The sequence below is a fragment of the Carcharhinus amblyrhynchos genome, chromosome 18 (genome assembly GCF_965287045.1).
Source record: "Carcharhinus amblyrhynchos chromosome 18, sCarAmb.v2.hapA, whole genome shotgun sequence".
Classification (NCBI taxonomy): Eukaryota; Metazoa; Chordata; class Chondrichthyes; order Carcharhiniformes; family Carcharhinidae; genus Carcharhinus; species Carcharhinus amblyrhynchos.
The window spans coordinates 2145414-2167076 of NC_137341.1; positions in this window are offsets into that span (position 1 = coordinate 2145414).

Consider the following 21663-nt stretch of genomic DNA (forward strand, 5'->3'; position numbering starts at 1 on the left):
TGTGTAACACAACACAATGGATAGAGACAGTCAGTGTATTATACACTGGCTACGGACTGTCAGTATATAGCACAGCACACTCAACAGAGGCAGTCAGTGTATAACAGAACATACAATGGGGAGACCATCAGTAGATTCAATAGATTAACAGAGTCAGTGAATAACACACTGAATAAAAATTGCCAGTATATAACAAACCACACTGGAGAGGGAGACAGTCAGTGTATAATGCAATACACAAGCTTTAACACACTGCAATATATTATGAATGCATTGAATAACACACAACACTTGCTGCACGTGGACAGTGTATAGCTCACATATAGAAGGGAGACAATTAATGTATAAAACACCACACTGGTCATCACTGTTCATCACCGATACACCACACTGGAGAGACAGTCCAGCGTATAACACAACAACACTGAATTGGAACAGTGTATAAAACACCGCATTGGATAGAGACAGTCAGGATATAACACACCACACTGGTTAGAGACAGTCAGTTTATAATAGCTGCACTGGATTGTGACAGTCAGTGTGTAAGACAACACACTGATACAGACAGTCAATGTCTAACACAGCACACTGGATTGGGACAGTCAATGTATAACACAGCACACTGGATAGAGGCAATCATGTATAATAGAATATACAGGAGGGAGATTATCAGTGTTTAACACAGTTCAACAGATTAAGAGAGTTAATGAATAACATACTTGTTACACTCGGTCAGAGTACTGCTCACCACATTGGAGGGAGGTTAATATTGTCTAGAAAACATCACTGGAGAAATACAGTCAGCAAGTGGCACATCAGACCGGAAAGACAAGAGTGATTGTATAGCACAATACATCTCGATGAAGTTGGTCATTCTATAACACATTGCACTGAATAAGGACAGTCAGTTATAACACAATACACAGGAGGGACACCCTCAATGTTTAACACACTGCAATCGATTAAGAGATGTATTGAATAACATACAATACTTGCTTCATGTGGTCAGTGCATGGTTCACCATATTGGAGGGAGTCAATTAATATACAGAACACCCCACTGGGCATCACTGTTCCTCAATGGTACACTACACTGGATAGAGACAGTCAGTGAATAACAGACTGCATAGGATACCAACCGTCAGACAGTCAGTGTACAACAACTACATTGGATAGAGTATGCCAGTGTATAACATGGCACACTGGATAGAGACAGTCAGTGTGCGACAACTACATGGATACAGACAGTCAGTGCAGAACACAGGTCACTGTATAGTGACAGTGAGTGTATAACACACCACACTGAAGAGACAGCCAGTGTATAACACACCACACAGGATATGGACAGTCAGTGTGTAAAACACCACACTGGATAGAGACAGTGTACAACAACTACATTGGATAGAGTATGCTAGTGTATAACATGACACACTGGATAGAGACAGTCAGTGTATAACAACGACATGGATATGGACAGTCAATGCATAACACAGCTCACTGCATAGTGACAGTGAGTGTATAAACGCCGCACTGAAGAGAGGCAGTCCGTGTATAACACACCACACAGGATATGGACAGTCAGTGTATAACACACCACACTGGATAGGGACAGTCAGTGTACAACAACCACACTGGAGCGGGACAACCAGTGTATAACACACCACACAGGACAGAGACAGTGTATAACACACCACACAGGATAGGGACTGTCAGTGTGTAATACACCACACTGGATAGGGACAGTCAGTGTACAACAACCACACTGGAGAGAGACAGCCAGTGTATAACACACCACACAGGACAGAGACAGTGTGTAACACACCACACTGGATAGGGACAGTCACTGTATAACACAGCGCATGGGATAGACAGTCAATGTAGAACACAGCACACTGGATCGAGATTGTCAATGTAGAACAACCACACTGGGTAGACATAGTCAGTGTATAACACATCCTACTGTATAGGAACACGCAGAGTGTAAGACAACACACTGGATAGGGACAGTCAGTGCATAACACAGCATACTGGATAGAGTGAGTCAGGGTATAACACACCACATTGAATAGAAACCGTCAGTTCAGAACAAACCACAGTGGACAGAGAGAAAGTGCATCAGACAATACACAGAAGGATATCCTCAGTGTTTAATACACCACAATGTATTAAGAGATGTATTGGATAAGACACAAAGCTTGCTGCACACGGTCAGTGACTGCACACGGTCAGTGACTCTCACCATATTGGAGGGAGATGATTAATGTATAGAACACCATACTGGACACTACTGTTAGTCAATGGTACACCACACTGGATAGAGGCAGTCTGTGCATAACACACAACAATGGATACAGATAGTCAGTGTATAACATTCCACACCGGATAGTGTACAACAACTACACTGCCAGTGTACATCACAGCAAGTGGACAGAGACTGTCAGTGTATAACAACCACAATGGATAGACAGTCAGTGCATAAAACACCTCATTGTATGGGGTAAGTGAATGTATAACACACCGCACTGAATAGAAACCTTCAGTATATAACAAACCACATTGGAGAGAGACAGACAGACAGTTAGTTCTTCACACAATACAAGGACAGACACTCTCAGTGTTTAACACACTGCAAAAGATTAAGAGATGTATTGAATATGCACATTTGCTGCACATGGTCAGTGACCCTCACCATATTGGAGGGAGACGATTAAGGTACAGAACCTTGCACTGTGCATTACTGTTAGTGAATGATACATTACACTGGGTAGAGAAAGTCAGTGCATAACACATTGCACTGAAGTCAGTCAGTGTATAACAACTACACTGGATAGAGACAGTCAGTGTATAACACAGCACACTGGATAGAGACAGTCAGTGTATAACACAGCACACTGGATAGAGACAGTCAGCGTATAACACAGCACACTGGATAGACACTGTCTGTGTATAACAACCACACTGAATAAAGATAGTCAGTGCATAATACACATCACCGTACAGAGACAGTGAGTGTATAACACACTGCACTGTTTAGAGAGTCAGTGAATAACATACCACACAGGATAAAGACAGTCAGTGTATAACACACTGCTCTGGATAGAGACAGTCAATGTAGAACACAGCAGACTGGATGGAGATTGTCAGTGTAGGACAACCAAACTGGATAAAGACCATCAGTGTACTGCACACAAATATATGTATAGGATGGGAATAGAGGGATATTGTCCACGGAATGATAGGGGGTTTTATTTAAGTTGGGCAACATGGTCGGTGTAGGCTTGGAGGGTCAAAGGGCCTGTTCCTGTGCTGTAATTTTCTTTCTTCTTTGTTCTAACACATCACGGGAGAAATACAGTCAGCAAACGGCACACCAGACTGGAAACAGAGAGGCATTACATTACACCATACATGCTCGATGGAGGTGATCATTGTCTAACACTACACTGAATCGAGACAGTTAGCGTATAACACTCCTCACTCAATAGAGACAGTCAGTGCATAACACAGCATACTGGATAAAGTCAGACAGGGTATAACATACTGAAACGGTCAGTATATAACAAACCACACTGGTGAGAGAGCAGTGTGTATAACACAATACACAGGAGGGACACCCTCAGTGTTTAACACACTGCAATAGATTCAGACCAGTGATCGGATCCAGCTTTATTTTAGACTCAGTGAGACAAAAATGTGACATTTTAATTGTTCAATTGAACAACAGCCTGTTCCATCTGATTACTACCAAAAGCCTGTCTATAGTTGTCAAAAGGAAGTTTGATCTATATTTTCATTTGGAATTTGTGGGGATTTTTCTTCTGATCACAGTGCACTGCAAGGCGCTTTCAGTGATCCAATCCAAAGTACTCATCCAGTGCACAAGCATGTTTCACGAAATCCTCCACCTATTATAGTTCACAGGGGGCGAGCATACATCAACAGCCCTGCAAAACCCAGCTTATACAATCTTGTTTCAAGACACATATCAAATCTGATTGTAAATTCAACAGGAGACAAAATTGATGCCAGTCATTTGGAAAACATACTTCCTATCTGTGATTTGTACATGAGTGCAATAATGACCCTGGCCAACAATTTCAAAAAGTCCACACCACAAACTACTGGAATCAGATACCCAGTAAAGCAATCCCCAAAGAGGTCTTCAAAGTTTGTCATCTGTGAAAGCCCTTCAGCAAAGCGCATATTCAACTACTTAGAAAGGACATCACCAATAACTCTATCAGATGCACCACCAACCACCAGAGATTCAACCAGCCTGGAAAAGCACAAGCTGTTGGCTCAAACATCAACCATCAACAGCATTCCGAAAAGAAAACATTAAGAGATATTTTGAATAACACACAACACGCGCTGCACGCTGTCAGTGTATAGCTCTCCATATTGGAGGGAGACGATTAATATGCAGAACACCACACTGGACATTACTGTTTGTCAATGAAACATTACACCGGAGTAAGACAGATAGTATACAACACACTGCACTGGATACAGACAATAAATGTACGATGCACTGCACTGAATCAAAATAATCAGGGTATAACACACAACCCTGAGTTGATGCAGTCAGTTTATAACACACCACATTGGATAGAGACAATCAGTGTATAACACAACACACTGGATACAGGCAGTGTATAACTCTACACACTAGATAGAGACCGTCAGCGTGTAACAGAACATACTGGATCAAGAAAGTCAATGTATAAGACATCATACAGTATAGAGGCAGTCAGTATATAACACACCGGACCCTGGATAAGGACAATCAGTATATAACACAACACACTGGATAGAGGGAGTCAGTGCATAACAGAACACACAGGAGGGAGGTCATCTATCTTTAACACACATTAATAGATTAAGAGAGTCAGTGAACAACACACAACACTTGTTACACTGTCAGTGTATTGCTCACCACATTGGAGGGAGGCTAATACTGCACAGAACACATCAGAGGAGAAATACAGTCATTTTTGTTTCTGTCTTCACGGAGGAGGACGTGAATAATTTGCCGGGTGTTAGCGATGGAAAGGTGGTAGGACTGGAGGGTCTTAATGACATTACTGTTACTAGAGAGGTGGTGCGCGACAGACTGGAGGGGCTGATTGTGGACAAGTCCCCAGGACCGGATGGAATGCATCCGAGGGTTCTGAAAGAAATGGCGGAGGTGATAGTGGATGCCTTGGTGGTTATTTTCCAGACGTCGCTGGATTCCGGGGAAGTGCCGGAGGATTGGAAAACGGCTAATGTTACGCCGTTGTTTAAGAAGGGTGCCAGGCAAAAGGCGGGGAATTACAGGCCGGTTAGTTTAACGTCTGTGGTAGGTAAAATGTTAGAATCCGTCATTAAGGAGGAAATTGCGAGGCATCTTGAAGGGAATTGCTTGATAGGGCAGACGCAACACGGTTTCATTAAAGGGAAGTCGTGTCTGACAAATTTACTGGAGTTCTATGAGGATGTGTCTAGGGCGGTGGATAGAGGAGAGCCGGTGGATGTGGTCTTTCTGGATTTTCAGAAGGCGTTTGATAAGGTACCTCACAAGAGGTTACTGCAGAAGGTCAGAGGACATGGAGTTGGGGGTAGGGTGTTAGCGTGGATAGAGGATTGGTTGTCAAATAGGAGGCAGAGAGTGGGGGTCAATGGGTGCTATTCGGATTGGCGGTTGGTGACTAGTGGGGTGCCCCAGGGGTCGGTGCTGGGGCCTCAGCTATTTACCATTTATATAGATGATCTGGAGGAGGGAACCGAGTGTAGGGTGTCGAAATTTGCTGATGACACCAAGATTGGGGGAAAGGCAAATTGTGCGGAGGGTGTGGAGAGTCTGCAGAAGGATCTAGATAGGCTGGGCGAATGGGCCAGGAAATGGCAAATGGAATTTAATGTTGGCAAGTGTGAGGTGGTCCACTTTGGTAGGAAGAATGGTAGGAAGGACTATTACTTACGTGGCGAAAAACTGCAGCAGGCGACGGTGCAGAGGGACCTCGGGGTCCTTGTGCATGAGTCGCAAAAACCCAGCCTGCAGGTGCAGCAGGTGGTCAGGAAGGCGAATGGGATGCTGGCCTTCATAGCGAGGGGGATTGAATATAAAAGTAGGGAGGTCTTGCTGCAGCTGTATAGGGCATTGGTGAGGCCGCAGCTGGAGTACTGTGTGCAGTTTTGGGCGCCGCACCTGCGCAAGGATATTTTGGCCTTGGAGGGAGTGCAGAGGAGGTTTACTAGGCTGATACCGGAGTTGAGGGGGTTGAGCTATGAGGAGAGGCTGAATAAACTAGGCTTGTACTCGTTAGAGTTTAGAAGAATGAGGGGAGATCTCATTGAGACGTATAAGATGATGAATGGGATGGATAGGATAGAGGTGGAAAGACTCTTCCCGCTCAAAAAAGACAGTAGGACTAGGGGGCACAGCCTCAAGATAAAGGGGGGGCGGTTCAGAACGGAGTTGAGGAGGAACTTCTTCACTCAAAGGGTGGTGAATCTCTGGAATTCTCTGCCCGTTGAAGTGGTGGAGGCTGCCTCGCTAAATATTTTTAAGAAGCGGGTTGATGGGTTTTTGATAAGAGAGGGGATTAAGGGTTATGGGGAGAGGGCGGGAAAGTGGAACTGAGCCACGACAGATCAGCCACGACAGATCAGCCATGATCTTATTGAATGGCGGGGCAGGCTCGAAGGGCCAGATGGCCTACTCCTGCTCCTATTTCTTATGTTCTTATGTTCTTATGTTCAAATGGCACACCAGACCGGAAAGAAAGAGTCATTGTATGACACAATTCATGCTCAAATGAGTTGGTCATTCTATAATATACTGCACTGAATAAGAACAGTCAGTGTAGAACAACCACACTGGATAGAGAAGTCAGTGTAAACACAGCACAGCACACTGGACAGAGACAGTCAGTGTATAACAAGCACACTGGATAGAAACAGTCAGTGTATAACAACAACACTGGATACAGAAGTCAGTGTATAACACAGCACATCACACTTGATAGAGACAGTCACTGTTCCACACTAAACACTCGATAGAAACAGTCACTGTATAACAACCACATTGGATAGAGACACTCAGTGCATAACACACCTCACTACATAGGGACCATCAGTGTATAACATAGCGCACTGCTAAGAGACAGTCAGTGTATATAACACCACACAAGATACAGACAGTCAGTGTGTAACACACTGCACTAGACAGGGACAGTCAGTGTATATCAATAACACTGGAAAGAGACAGCCAGTTTATAACCCAGCACACTGGATAGAGACAGTCAGTGTAGAACACAACATACTGGATAGAGATTGGCAATGTGTAACAACCACACTGGATACAGACTGTCAGTGTATAACACACCGCTTTGGAAAGGGACAGTCAGAATATAAGATACCACACTGAATAGAGACAGTATATAACAGGGCACTCTGGATAGAGACAGTGAGTATGTAACACACTACACTTGAGAGGTACAGGCAGTGTTAAAGACAACACACTGAATAGAGACAGTCAGTGTATAACACACCACACTGGATAGGGACAGTCAGTGTATAACACACCACACTGGATAGGAACAGTCAGTGTATAACACACCACACTGGATAGGGACAGTCAATGTACATCACAACACACTGGAATAAGGCAATCATGTATAATAAAACATACAGGAGGGACACCATCAGTGTTTAACAATGTTCAATAGATTAAGAGAGTCAGTGAATAATCCACAACACTTAATACACTCGGTCAGTGTACTGCTCACCACATTGGAGGAAGGCTAATACTGCATTGAACACATCACAGGAGAGATACGGTCAGCAAATGGCACCCCAGATCGGAAAGAGAGACTCAATGTAAAGTACAATAGATGCTTGATGGAGGAGGTCATTCTATAACACTGCACTGAAGAGGGAAAGTCAGTGTAGAACAATGACACTGAATAGAGACAGCCACTGTATAACACTACACACTGGATAGACACTGCCAATGAGTAACAACCACACAGGATAGAGACCATCAGTATGTAACATGCTGGACTGGACAGGGACAGTCAACGTGTAACACAACACAATGGATAGACAGTCAGTGTATGATACACTGGATAGGGACTGTCAGTATATAACACAGCACACTCAACAGAGAGTCAGTTTATAACAGAACACACAGCGGGGAGACCATCAGTGTTTAACACACTTCAATAGATTAACAGAGCCAGTGAATAACACACTGAATAAAAATCACCAGTATATAACAAACCACACTGCAGAGAGAGACAGTCAGTGTATAACACAATACACAAGCTCAAGTTTTAACACACTGCAAGAGATTAAGAATGCATTGAATAACACACAACACTTGCTGCACACGGACACTGTATAGTTCACATATAGGAGGGAGACAATTTTTGTATAAATCACCACACTGGACATTCCTGTTCATCAACGGTGCACTACACTGGAGAGACAGTCCAGTGCATAACACAACAACACTGAACTGGAGCAATGTATAAAACACCGCATTGGATAGAGACAGTCAGTGTGTAACAGAGCATACTGGATAAATTCAGACAGGGTGTAACATACCACACTGAATAGAAACCGTCAGGGTATAACAAACCACACTGGAGAGACAGTGTGTATAACACAATACACAGGAGGGACACCCTCAGTGTTTAACACACTGCATAGATTCTGACCAGTAATCGGATCCAGCTTTATTTCAGACTCAGTGAGACAAAAATGAGCCATTTTAATTGTTCAATTGAACAACAGCCTGTTCCATTTGATTACTACCAAAAGCCTGTCTATATTTGTAGAAAGGAAGTTTGATCTATATTTTCATTTGGAATTTGTGGGGATTTTTCTTCTGATCACAATGCATTGCTGGGTGCTATCAATGATCCAATCCAAAGTACGCATCAAATGCACATGCCTGTTTCAAGAAATCCTCCACCTATTATCGTTAACAGGGGGCGAGCATACAATGACAGCCCTGCAAAACCCAGCTTATACAATCTTGTTTCAAGACCTAATCTGATTGTAAATTCAACAGGAGACAAAATTGATGCCAGTCATTTGGAAAACATACTTCCTATCTGTGATTTGTACATGAGTGCAATAATGACCCTGGCCAACAATTTCAAAAAGTCCACACCAGAAATTACAGGAATCAGATACCCAGTAAAGCAACCCCCAAAGAGGTCTTCAAAGTTTGTCATCTGTGAAAGCCCTTCAGCAAAGCGCATATTCAACTACTTAGAAAGGACATCACCAATAGCTCTATCAGATGCACCACCAACCAACAGAGATTCCACCAGCCTGGAAAAGCACAAGCTGTTGGCTGAAACATCAACCATCAACAGCATTCCGAAAAGAAAATATTAAGAGATATTTTGAACAACACACAACACGTGCTGCATGCTGTCAGTGTTTTGCTCACCACATTGGAGGGAGACGATTAATGCATAGAACACTGCAATGGACTTTACTGTTAGTCAGTGAAAAACTACACTGGATCGAGACAGTCAGTGTATAACATAGCACACTGGATAGACATTGCCAGTGAGTAACAACCACACAGGATAGGGACCGTCAGTATGTAACACACTGGGTTGGATAGGCTCAGTCAGTGTATATATACACATGCACTGGATAAGGACAGTCAATGTGTAACACAACACAATGGATAGAGACAGTCAGTGTATTATACACTGGCTACGGACTGTCGGTATATAGCACAGCACACTCAACAGAGGCAGTCAGTGTATAACAGAACACACAACAGGGAGACCATCAGTGTTTAAGACGCTTCAATAGATTAACAGAGTCAGTGAATAACACACTGAATAAAAATCCCCAGTATATAACAAACCACACTGGAGAGGGAGACAGTCAGTGTATAATACAACACACAAGTTTTAACACACTGAAATACATTAAGAATGCATTGAATAACACACAACACTTGCTGCACGCGGACAGTGTATAGCTCACATATAGGAGGGAGACAATTAATGTATAAAACACCACACTGGACATTACTGTTCATCAATGGTACACGACACTGGAGAGGCAGTCCAGTGCGTAACACAACAACACTGAATTGGAACAGTGTATAAAACAGCGCATTGGATTGATACAGTCAGTATATAACACACCACACTGGGTAGAGACAGTCAGTTTATAATAGCTGCACTGGATTGTGACAGTCAGTGTGTACGACAACACACTGATACAGAGTCAGTGTCTAATACAGCACACTGGATTGGGACAGTCAATGTATAACACAGCACTCTGGATAGAGGCAATCATGTATAATAGAATATACAGGAGGGAGATTATCAGTGTTTAACACAGTTCAATAGATTAAGAGTTAGTGAATAACATACTTATTACACTCAGTCAGAGTACTGCTCACCACATTGGAGGGAGGTTAATATTGTATAGAAAACATCACTGGAGAAATACTGTCAGCAAGTGGCACATCAGACCGGAAAGACAAGAGTGATTGTATAGTCACTGAAGTTGGTCATTCTATAACACATTGCACTGAATAAGGACAGTCAGTTATAACACAATACACAAGAGGGACAACCCTCAATGTTTAACACACTGCAATAGATTAAGAGATGTATTGAATAATACACAAATGCTGCACGTGGTCAGTGACCCTCACCATATTGGAGGGAGACGATTAATGTACAGAACGTTGCACTGTGCATTACTGTTAGTCAATGATACACTACACTGGGTAGAGAAAGTCAGTGCATAATACATTGCACTGAAGACAGTCAGTGTATAACAACTACATTGCATAGAGCCAGTCAGTGTATAACACAGCACACTGAATAGAGACAGTCAGTATATAACATGGCACACTGTGTAGACACTGTCACTGTATAAGAACCACACTGAAGAGATAGTCAGTGCATAATACATCTCACCGTACAGTCACAGTGAGTGTATAACACACCGCACTGTTCAGAGAGTCAGTGCACAACACAGCACACTGCTCTGGATAGAGACAGTCAGTGTGTAACACACTGCTCTGGGTAGAGACAGTCAGTGTGTAACACAGCACACTGAATAGAGACAGTCAGTGTGTAACACAGCACACTGCTCTGGATAGAGACAGTCAATGTGTAACACACTGCTCTGGATAGAGACAGTCAGTGTGTAACACAGCACATTAAATAGAGACAGTCAGTGTGTAACACAGCACATTAAATAGAGACAGTCAGTGTGTAACACAGCACACTGCTCTGGATAGAGACAGTCAGTGTACAACACAGCACACTGCTCTGGATAGAGACAGTCAGTGTGTAACACACTGCTCTGGGTAGAGACAGTCAGCGTGTAACACAGCACACTGAATAGAGACAGTCAGTGTGTAACACAGCACACTGAATAGAGACAGTCAGTGTGTAACACAGCACACTGCTCCGGATAGAGACAGTCAGTGTGTAACACACTGCTCCGGATAGAGACAGTCAGTGTGTAACACAGCACACGGCTCCGGATAGAGACAGTCAGTGTGTAACACAGCACACGGCTCCGGATAGAGACAGTCAGTGTGTAACACACTGCTCTGGGTAGAGACAGTCAGCGTGTAACACAGCACACTGAATAGAGACAGTCAGTGTGTAACACAGCACACTGAATAGAGACAGTCAGTGTGTAACACAGCACACTGCTCCGGATAGAGACAGTCAGTGTGTAACACAGCACACTGCTCCGGGTAGAGACAGTCAGTGTGTAACACGCTGCTCCGGATAGAGACAGTCAGTGTGTAACACAGCACACTGCTCCGGGTAGAGACAGTCAGTGTGTAACACGCTGCTCCGGGTAGAGACAGTCAGTGTGTAACACGCTGCTCTGGGTAGAGACAGTCAGCGTGTAACACAGCACACTGAATAGAGACAGTCAGTGTGTAACACAGCACACTGAATAGAGACAGTCAGTGTGTAACACAGCACACTGCTCCGGATAGAGACAGTCAGTGTGTAACACAGCACACTGCTCCGGGTAGAGACAGTCAGTGTGTAACACGCTGCTCCGGATAGAGACAGTCAGTGTGTAACACAGCACACTGCTCCGGGTAGAGACAGTCAGTGTGTAACACGCTGCTCCGGGTAGAGACAGTCAGTGTGTAACACGCTGCTCCGGGTAGAGACAGTCAGTGTGTAACACGCTGCTCCGGGTAGAGACAGTCAGTGTGTAACACGCTGCTCCGGGTAGAGACAGTCAGTGTGTAACACGCTGCTCCGGGTAGAGACAGTCAGTGTGTAACACGCTGCTCCGGGTAGAGACAGTCAGTGTGTAACACGCTGCTCCGGGTAGAGACAGTCAGTGTGTAACACGCTGCTCCGGGTAGAGACAGTCAGTGTGTAACACGCTGCTCCGGGTAGAGACAGTCAGTGTGTAACACGCTGCTCCGGGTAGAGACAGTCAGTGTGTAACACGCTGCTCCGGGTAGAGACAGTCAGTGTGTAACACGCTGCTCCGGGTAGAGACAGTCAGTGTGTAACACGCTGCTCCGGGTAGAGACAGTCAGTGTGTAACACGCTGCTCCGGGTAGAGACAGTCAGTGTGTAACACGCTGCTCCGGGTAGAGACAGTCAGTGTGTAACACAGCACACTGAATAGAGACAGTGTGTAACACACAGCTCCGGATAGAGACAGTCAGTGTGTAACACACTGCTTCGGATAGAGACAGTCAGTGTGTAACACACTGCTCTGGATAGAGACAGTCAAAGTAGAACTCAGCCCCCTGGATGGAGATTGTCAGTGTATAACAACCACACTGGACAGAGACGATCAGTGCAGACACGCTGCAAAAATATATGAATCGAATGGGAATAGAGGGATATGATCCCCGGAAGGACAGGGGGTTTTAGCTAAGTTGGGCAACATGGTCGGTGTAGGCTTGGAGGGTCAAAGGGCCTGTTCCTGTGCTGTAATTTTCTTTCTTCTTTGTTCTAACACATCTTGGGAGAAATATAGTCAGCAAACGACACACCAGACTGGAAACAGAGAGGCATTACATTACACCATACATGCTCGATGGAGGTGATCATTGTCTAACACTACACTGAATAGAGACAGTCAGTGTAGAACAACCACACTGGATAGAGACAGTCAGTGTACAACACTCTGCACTGAATAGAGACAGTCAGTGTATAACACAGCATACTGGATAAAGTCAGACAGGGTATAACATACCACACTGAATAGAAACCGTCAGTATATAACGAACCACACTGGAGAGAGAGCAGTGTGTATAATACAATACACAGGGGGGAAACCCTCAGTGTTTAACACACGACAACAGATTCAGACCAGTGAACAGATCCAGCTTTATTTCAGACTCAGTGAGACAAAAATGAGACATTTTCGTTGTTCAACTGAACAACAGCCTGTTCCATTTTATTACGACCAAAAGCTGGTCTATATTTGTAGAAAGGAAGTTTGATCTATATTTTCATTTGGAATTTGTGGGGATTTTTCTTTTGATCACAATGTATTGCTAGGTGCTGTCAGTGATCCAATCCAAAGTACACATCTAATGCAGAAGCCTGTTTCAAGAAATCCTCCTACTATTATAGTTAACAGGGGGCGAGCACACAACGACAGCCCTGCAAAACCCAGCTTATACAATGTTGTTTCAAGACACATATCTCATCTGATTGTAAATTCAACAGGAGACAAAATTGATGCCAGTCATTTGGAAAACATACTTCCTATCTGTGATTTGTACATGAGTGCAATAATGACCCTGGCCAACGATTTCAAAACGTCCACACCAGAAATTACTAGAATCAAGTACCTAGTAAAGCAACCCCCAAAGAGGTCTTCAAAGTTTGTCATCTGTGAAAGCCCTTCAGCAAAGCGCATATTCAACTACTTAGAAAGGACATCACCAATAACTCTATCAGATGCACCACCAACCACCAGAGATTCAACCAGCCTGGAAAAGCACAAGCTGTTGGCTCAAACATCAACCATCAACAGCATTCCGAAAAGAAAACATTAAGAGATATTTTGAATAACACACAACACGCGCTGCACGCTGTCAGTGTATAGCTCTCCATATTGGAGGGAGACGATTAATATGCAGAACACTGCACTGGACATTACTGTTAGTCAATGAAACACTACACTGGATCGAGACAGAGAGTATACAATGCTCTGCGCTGGATACAGACAATAAGTGTACAATGCACTGCACTGGATTTGAAACAGTCAGAGTATAACACACAACCCTGAGTTGGTGCAGTCAGTTTATAACACACCACATTGGATAGAGACAATCAGTGTATAACACAACACACTGGATACAGGCAGTGTATAACACTCCACACTAGATAGAGACCATCAGCGTGTAACAGAACGTACTGGATCGGGACAGTCAATGTATAACACATCACACAGTGTACAGGCAGTCAGTATATAACACACCAGACCTTGGATAAGGACAACAGGTGTATAACACAACACACTGGATAGAGGGAGTCAGTGTATAACAGAACATACAGGAGGGAGGTCATCTATCTTTAACACACATTAATAGATTAAGAGAGTCAGTGAATAACACACAACACTTGTTACACTCAGTCAGTGTATTGCTCACCACATTGGAGGGAGGCTAATACTGCACAGAACACATCAGAGGAGAAATACAGGCAGCAAATGGCACATCAGACCGGAAAGAAAGTCATTGTATGACACAATTCATGCTCGAATGAGTTGGTCATTCTATAACATACTGCACTGAATAGGAACAGTCAGTGTAGAACAACCACACTGGATAGAGAAGTCAGTGTATAACACAGCACAGCACACGGGACAGAGACAGTGTACAACAACCACACTGGATAGAGAAGTCAGTGTACAACACAGCACAGCACACTGGATAGACAGTCAGTGTATAACAACCACACTGGATAGAGAAGTCAGTGTACAACACAGCACAGCACACTGGATAGACAGTCAGTGTGTAACAACCACACTGGATAGAGAAGTCAGTGTACGACACAGCACAGCACACTGGATAGACAGTCAGTGTATAACACAGCACATCATACTCGATAGAGACAGTCATTGTATAACACTAAACACTCGATAGAGATAGTCACTGTACAACAATGCACACTGGATAGAGACACTCAGTGCATAACACACCTCACGACATCGGGACAGTCAGTGTATAACACAGTGCACTGGTAAGAGACACTCAGTGTATATAACACCACACAAGATACAGACAGTCAGTGTGTAACACACTGCACTAGATAGGGACAGTCAGTGTATATCAATAACACTGGAGAGAGGCAGCCAGTGTATCACCCAGCACACTGGATAGAGACAGTCAGTGTAGAACAAAACACACTGGATAGAGATTGTCAATGTGTAACAACCACACTGGATACAGACTTTCAGTGTACAACACACCACTTGGAAAGGGACAGTCAGAATATTAGAGACCACACTGAATAGAGACAGTATATAACACAGCACTCTGGATAGAGACAGCGAATATGTAACACACTACACTTGAGAGGGACAGGCAGTGTTAAAAACAACACACTGAATAGAGACAGTCAGTGTATAACTCACCACACTGGATAGAGACAGATATGCAATACACACTGCATTGTATAGAGACAGTCAGGGCATAATACACGTCACTGGATTGGGGCAGCCAGTGTATAACACAGCACACTGGAGAGAGGCAGTGTAAAACACAGCACACTGGACAGAGAGAGTCAGTGTAAAACACAGCACACTGGATAGAGACTGTCAATATATAACAACTACACTGGATAGAGACCATCAGTGCATGACAAACAAAACTGGATAGGCACAGGCATTGTATAACACACCACACTGGATAGGAACAGTGTATAACACACCACACTGGATTGGGCCAGTCAGCGTATAACACGGCACACTGGATAAGGACAGTCAATGTACATCACAACACACTGGATCAAGCCAATCATTTACAATAGAACATACAGGAGGGAGATCATCAGTGTTTAACACAATTCAATAGATTAAGAGAGTCAGTCAATAATCCACAACACTTAATACACTCTGTCAGTGTATTGCTCAACACATTGGAGGAAGGCTAATACTGCATTGAACACATCACAGGAGAGATACAGGCAGCAAATGGCACCCCAGATCGGAAAGACAGACTCAGTGTAAAGTACAATACATGCTTGATGGAGGAGGTCATTCTATAACACATGCACTGAAGAGGGAAAGTCAGTGTGGAACAATGACACTGAAGAGAGACAGCCAGTGTATAACACTACACACTGGATAGACACTGCCTGTGAGTAACAACCACACAGGATAGAGACCATCAGTATGTAACATGCTGGACTGGATAGGGACAGTAAACGTGTCACACAACACAATGGATAGAGACAGTCAGTGTATTATACACTGGATAGGGACTGTCAGTATATAACACAGCACACTCAACAGAGACAGTCAGTTTATAACAGAACACACAGTGGGGAGACCATCAGAGTTTAACACACTTCAATAGATTAACCGAGTCAGTGAATAACACACTGAATAAAAATCGCCAGTACATAACAAACCACATTGCAGAGAGAGACAGTCAGTATATAACACAATACACAAGTTTTAACACACTGCAATAGATTAAGAATGCATTGAATAGCACACAATACTTGCTGCACGCGGACAGTGTATAGCTCACGTATAGGAGGGAGACGATTAATGTATAAAACACCACACTGGACATTACTGTTCATCAATGATACACTATACTGGAGAGACAGTCCAGTGCATAACACAACAACACTGAACTGGAGTGTGTATAAAACACTGCATTGGATAGTCAGTATATAACACAGCATACTGGATGAAGTCAGACAGGGTATAACATACCACATTGAATAGAAACCGTCAGGGTATAACAAACCACACTGGAGAGAGAAACAGTATGTATAACACAATACACAGGAGGGACACCCTCAGTGTTGAGCACACTGCAATAGATTCAGACCAGTGATCGGATCCTGCTTTATTTCAGACTCAGTGAGACAAAAATGAGACACTTCAGTTGTTCAATTGAACAACAGCCTGTTCCATTTGATTACTACCAAAAGTCTGTCTATAGTTGTATAAAGGAGCTTTGATCTATATTTCCACGTGGAACTTGTGGGGATTTTTCTTCTGATCACAATGCATTGCTGGGCGCTATCAATGATCCAATCCAAAGTACGCATCAAATGCAGAAGCCTGTTTCAAGAAATCCTCCACCTATTATCGTTAACAGGGGGCGAGCATACGACAGCCCTACAAAACCCCGCTTATACAATGTTGTTTCAAGACACATATCTAATCGTAAATTCAACAGGAGACAAAATTGATGCCAGTCATTTGGAAAACATACTTCCTATCTGTGATTTGTACATGAATGCAATAATGACCCTGGCCAACGATTTCAAAAATCCACACCACAAATTACAGGAATCAGATACCCAGTAAAGCAACCCCCAAAGAGATCTTCAAAGTTTGTCATCTGTGAAAGCCCTTCAGCAAAGCGCATATTCAACTACTTAGAAAGAACATCACCAATAACTTTATCAGATGCACCACCAACCACCAGAGTTTCAACCAGCCTGGAAAAGTGCAAGCTGTTGGCTCAAATATCCGTTGAAAGCGTTCCGAAAAGAAAATATTAAGAGATATTTTGAATAACACACAACACGTGCTGCACGCTGTCAGTGTATAGCTCTCCATATTGGAGGGAGACGATTAATGCACAGAACACTGCACTGGACATTACTGTTAGTCACTGAAACACTACACTGAATCGAGACAGTCAGTGTACAACATAGCACGCTGGATAGACATTGCCAGTGAGTAACAACCACACAGGATAGAGACCATTAGTATGTAACACACTGGACTGGATAAGGACAGTCAGTGTATAACACAACACAATGGATAGAGGCAGTCACTGTATTATACACTGGATAGGGACTGTCAGTATAAAACACAGCACACTCAACGGAGACAGTCAGTTTCTAACAGAACACCGCACTGGGCATCACTGTTATTCAACGGTACACTACACTGGATAGAGACAGTCAGTACATAACACACTGCACTGGACAGAGACAGTCAGTGCTTAACACATTGCATAGGATACCAACAGTCAGTGTGTAACACTCCACACTGGATAGAGACATTCAGTGTACAACAACTATATTGTATAGAGTATGCCAGTGTATAACACAGCACACTGAAGAGACAGCCAGTGTATATATAACACACCACAGAGGATAGGGACAGTCAGTGTGTCACATGCCAAACAGGATAGGGACAGTCAGTATGTAACACACCACACTGGATAGGGACAGTCAGTGTACAACAACCACACTGGAGTGACACAGCCAGTGTATAACATACCACACAGGACAGCGACAGTGTATAGCACGGCACATTGGATAGACACAGTGTATAACAACCACATGGATCGGGACAGTCACTGCATAACACAGCTCACTGTATAGTGACAGTGAGTGTATAACACACCACACTGAAGAGAGACAGCCAGCGTATATGTAACACACCACAGAGGATAGGGACAGTCAGTGTACAACAACCACACTGGAGAGAGACAGTCAGTGTACAACAACCACACTGAAGAGAGACAGTCAGTGTACAACAACCACACTGAAGAGAGACAGTCAGTGTACAACATGCCACACAGGACAGATTCAGTGTATAACACACCACACAGGATAGGGACAGATTCAGTGTATAACACACCACACAGGATGGGGTCAGTCAGTGTGTAACACACCACACTGGATAAGGACAGTCAGTGTGTAACACACCACACTGGATAAGGACAGTCAGTGTGTAACACACCACACTGGATAAGGACAGTCAGTGTGTAACACACCACACAGGATAGGGTCAGTCAGTGTGTAACACACCACACTGGATAAGGACAGTCAGTGTGTAACACACCACACTGGATAAGGACAGTCAGTGTGTAACACACCACACTGGATAAGGACAGTCAGTGTGTAACACACCACACTGGATAAGGACAGTCAGTGTGTAACACACCACACTGGATAAGGACAGTCAGTGTGTAACACACCACACTGGATAAGGACAGTCAGTGTGTAACACACCACACTGGATAAGGACAGTCAGTGTGTAACACACCACACTGGATAAGGACAGCCAGTGTGTAACACACCACACTGGATAAGGACAGCCAGTGTGTAACACACCACACTGGATAAGGACAGCCAGTGTGTAACACACCACACTGGATAAGGACAGCCAGTGTGTAACACACCACACTGGATAAGGACAGCCAGTGTGTAACACACCACACTGGATAGGGACAGTCAGCACACAACCACCACACTGGATAGGGACAGTCAGTGTGTAACATACCACACTGGATAGAGACAGCCAGTGTAAAGCACTACACACTGGAGAGAGACAATCAGAATATAACAAGCACATTGGATAGAGAGCACAGCACATGGATAGAGGCAATGTATAACACCACATTGGATAGACACAATCAATATATAACACACCACACTGCATGGAAACTGTCAGTATATAACAAACAACACTGCAGAGAGAGACAGTCAGTGTATAACACAGTACAGAGGAGGGACATACTCAGAGTTTAACACACTGCAAAAGATTGAGAGACTTACTGAATAACACACAACACTTGCTGCACACTGTCAGTGTATAGCTCACCATATTGTAGGGAGACAATCAATGCACAGAACAATGCACTGGACATTACTGTTAGTCAAAGGTACACTGCACTGGATCGAGACAGTCAGTGTATAACATAGCACACTGGATAGACACTGCCAGTGAGTAAGAACCACACAGGATAGAGACCATCAGTATGTAACACACTGGACTGGATAGGGTCAAGTCAGTGCATAACACACGCACTGGATAGGGTTAGTCAATGTGTAACACAACACAATGGATAGAGACAGTCAGTGTATTATACACTGGATAGTGACTGTCAGTATATAACACAGCACACTCAACAGAGACAGTCAGTATATAACAGAACACACAGCGGGGAGACCATCAGTGTTTAACACACTTCAATAGATTAACAGAGTCAGTGAATAAGACACTGAATAAAAATCCCCAGTATATAACAAACCACACTGGAGAGAGAGAGAGAGTCAGTGTATAATACAATACACAAGCTCAGCCAGCTGATGAAAGGACAGGCTGTCCCGAAAGCTTGCGGCTTTTGCTACAAATAAACCTGTTTGGACTTTAAACTGATGTTGTGGGATTTCTTTGTTTTACTCCAGTCCAACACCAGCATCTCCACATTATAACACAATACACAGGAGGGACACCCTCAGGGTTTAACACACTTCAACAGATTCAGACCAGTGATCAGATCCTGCTTTATTTCACTCAGTGAGACAAAAATGAGACATTTCAGTTGTTCAACTGAACAACAGCTTGTTCCATTTGATTACTACCAAAAGCCTGTCTATATTTGTAGAAGGGAAGTTTGATCTATAGTTTCATTTGGAATTTGTGGGGATTTTTCTTCTGATCACAATGAATTGCTGGGCACTATCAATGATCCAATCCAAAGTACACATGAAATGGAGATGCCTGTTACTTGAAATCCTCCACGTATTATAGTTAACAGGGGGCGAGCGTACATCGACAGCCTTGCAAAACCCAGCTTATACAATGTTGTTTCAAGACACATATCAAATCTGATTGTAAATTCAACAGGAGACAAAATTGATGCCAGTCATTCGGAAAACATACTTCCTATCTGTGATTTGTACATGAGTGCAATAATGACCCTGGCCAACAATTTCAAAAATCCATACCAAAAATTACAGGAATCAGATACCCAGTAAAGCAACCCCCAAAGAGGTCTTCAAAGTTTGTCATCTGTGAAAGCCCTTCAGCAAAGCGCATATTCAACTACTTAGAAAGGACATCACCAATAACTCTATCAGATGCACCACCAACCACCAGAGTTTCAACCAGCCTGGAAAAGCACAAGCTGTTGGCTCAAACATCATCCATCAACAGCATTCCGAAAAGAAAATATTAAGAGATATTTTGAATAACACACAGCACTTGCTGCAGACAGTAAGTGTATGGCTCACCATATTGGAGGGAGACGATTAATATACAGAATACCACACTGGACGTTACTGTTCGGTACTGGTACGTTACACTCGATTAAGACAGATAGTATACAACACACTGCACTGGGTACAGACAATAAGTGTACGATGCACTGCACTGAATCGAAACAGTCAGGGTATAACACACAACCCTGAGTTGGTGCAGTCAGTTTATAACACACCACACTGGATAGAGACAATCAATGTATAACACAACACACTAGATACAGACCATCAGCGTCTAACACAACACACTGAATCGGGACAGTCAACGTACAACACGGCACACTGGATGGGGCAGTCATGTATAATAGAATATACAGGAGGGAGATCATCAGTGTTTAACACAGTTCAGTAGATTAAGAGAGTCAGTGAATAATCCACTATACTTAATACACTCAGTCAGTGTATTGCTCACCACATTGGAGGAAAGC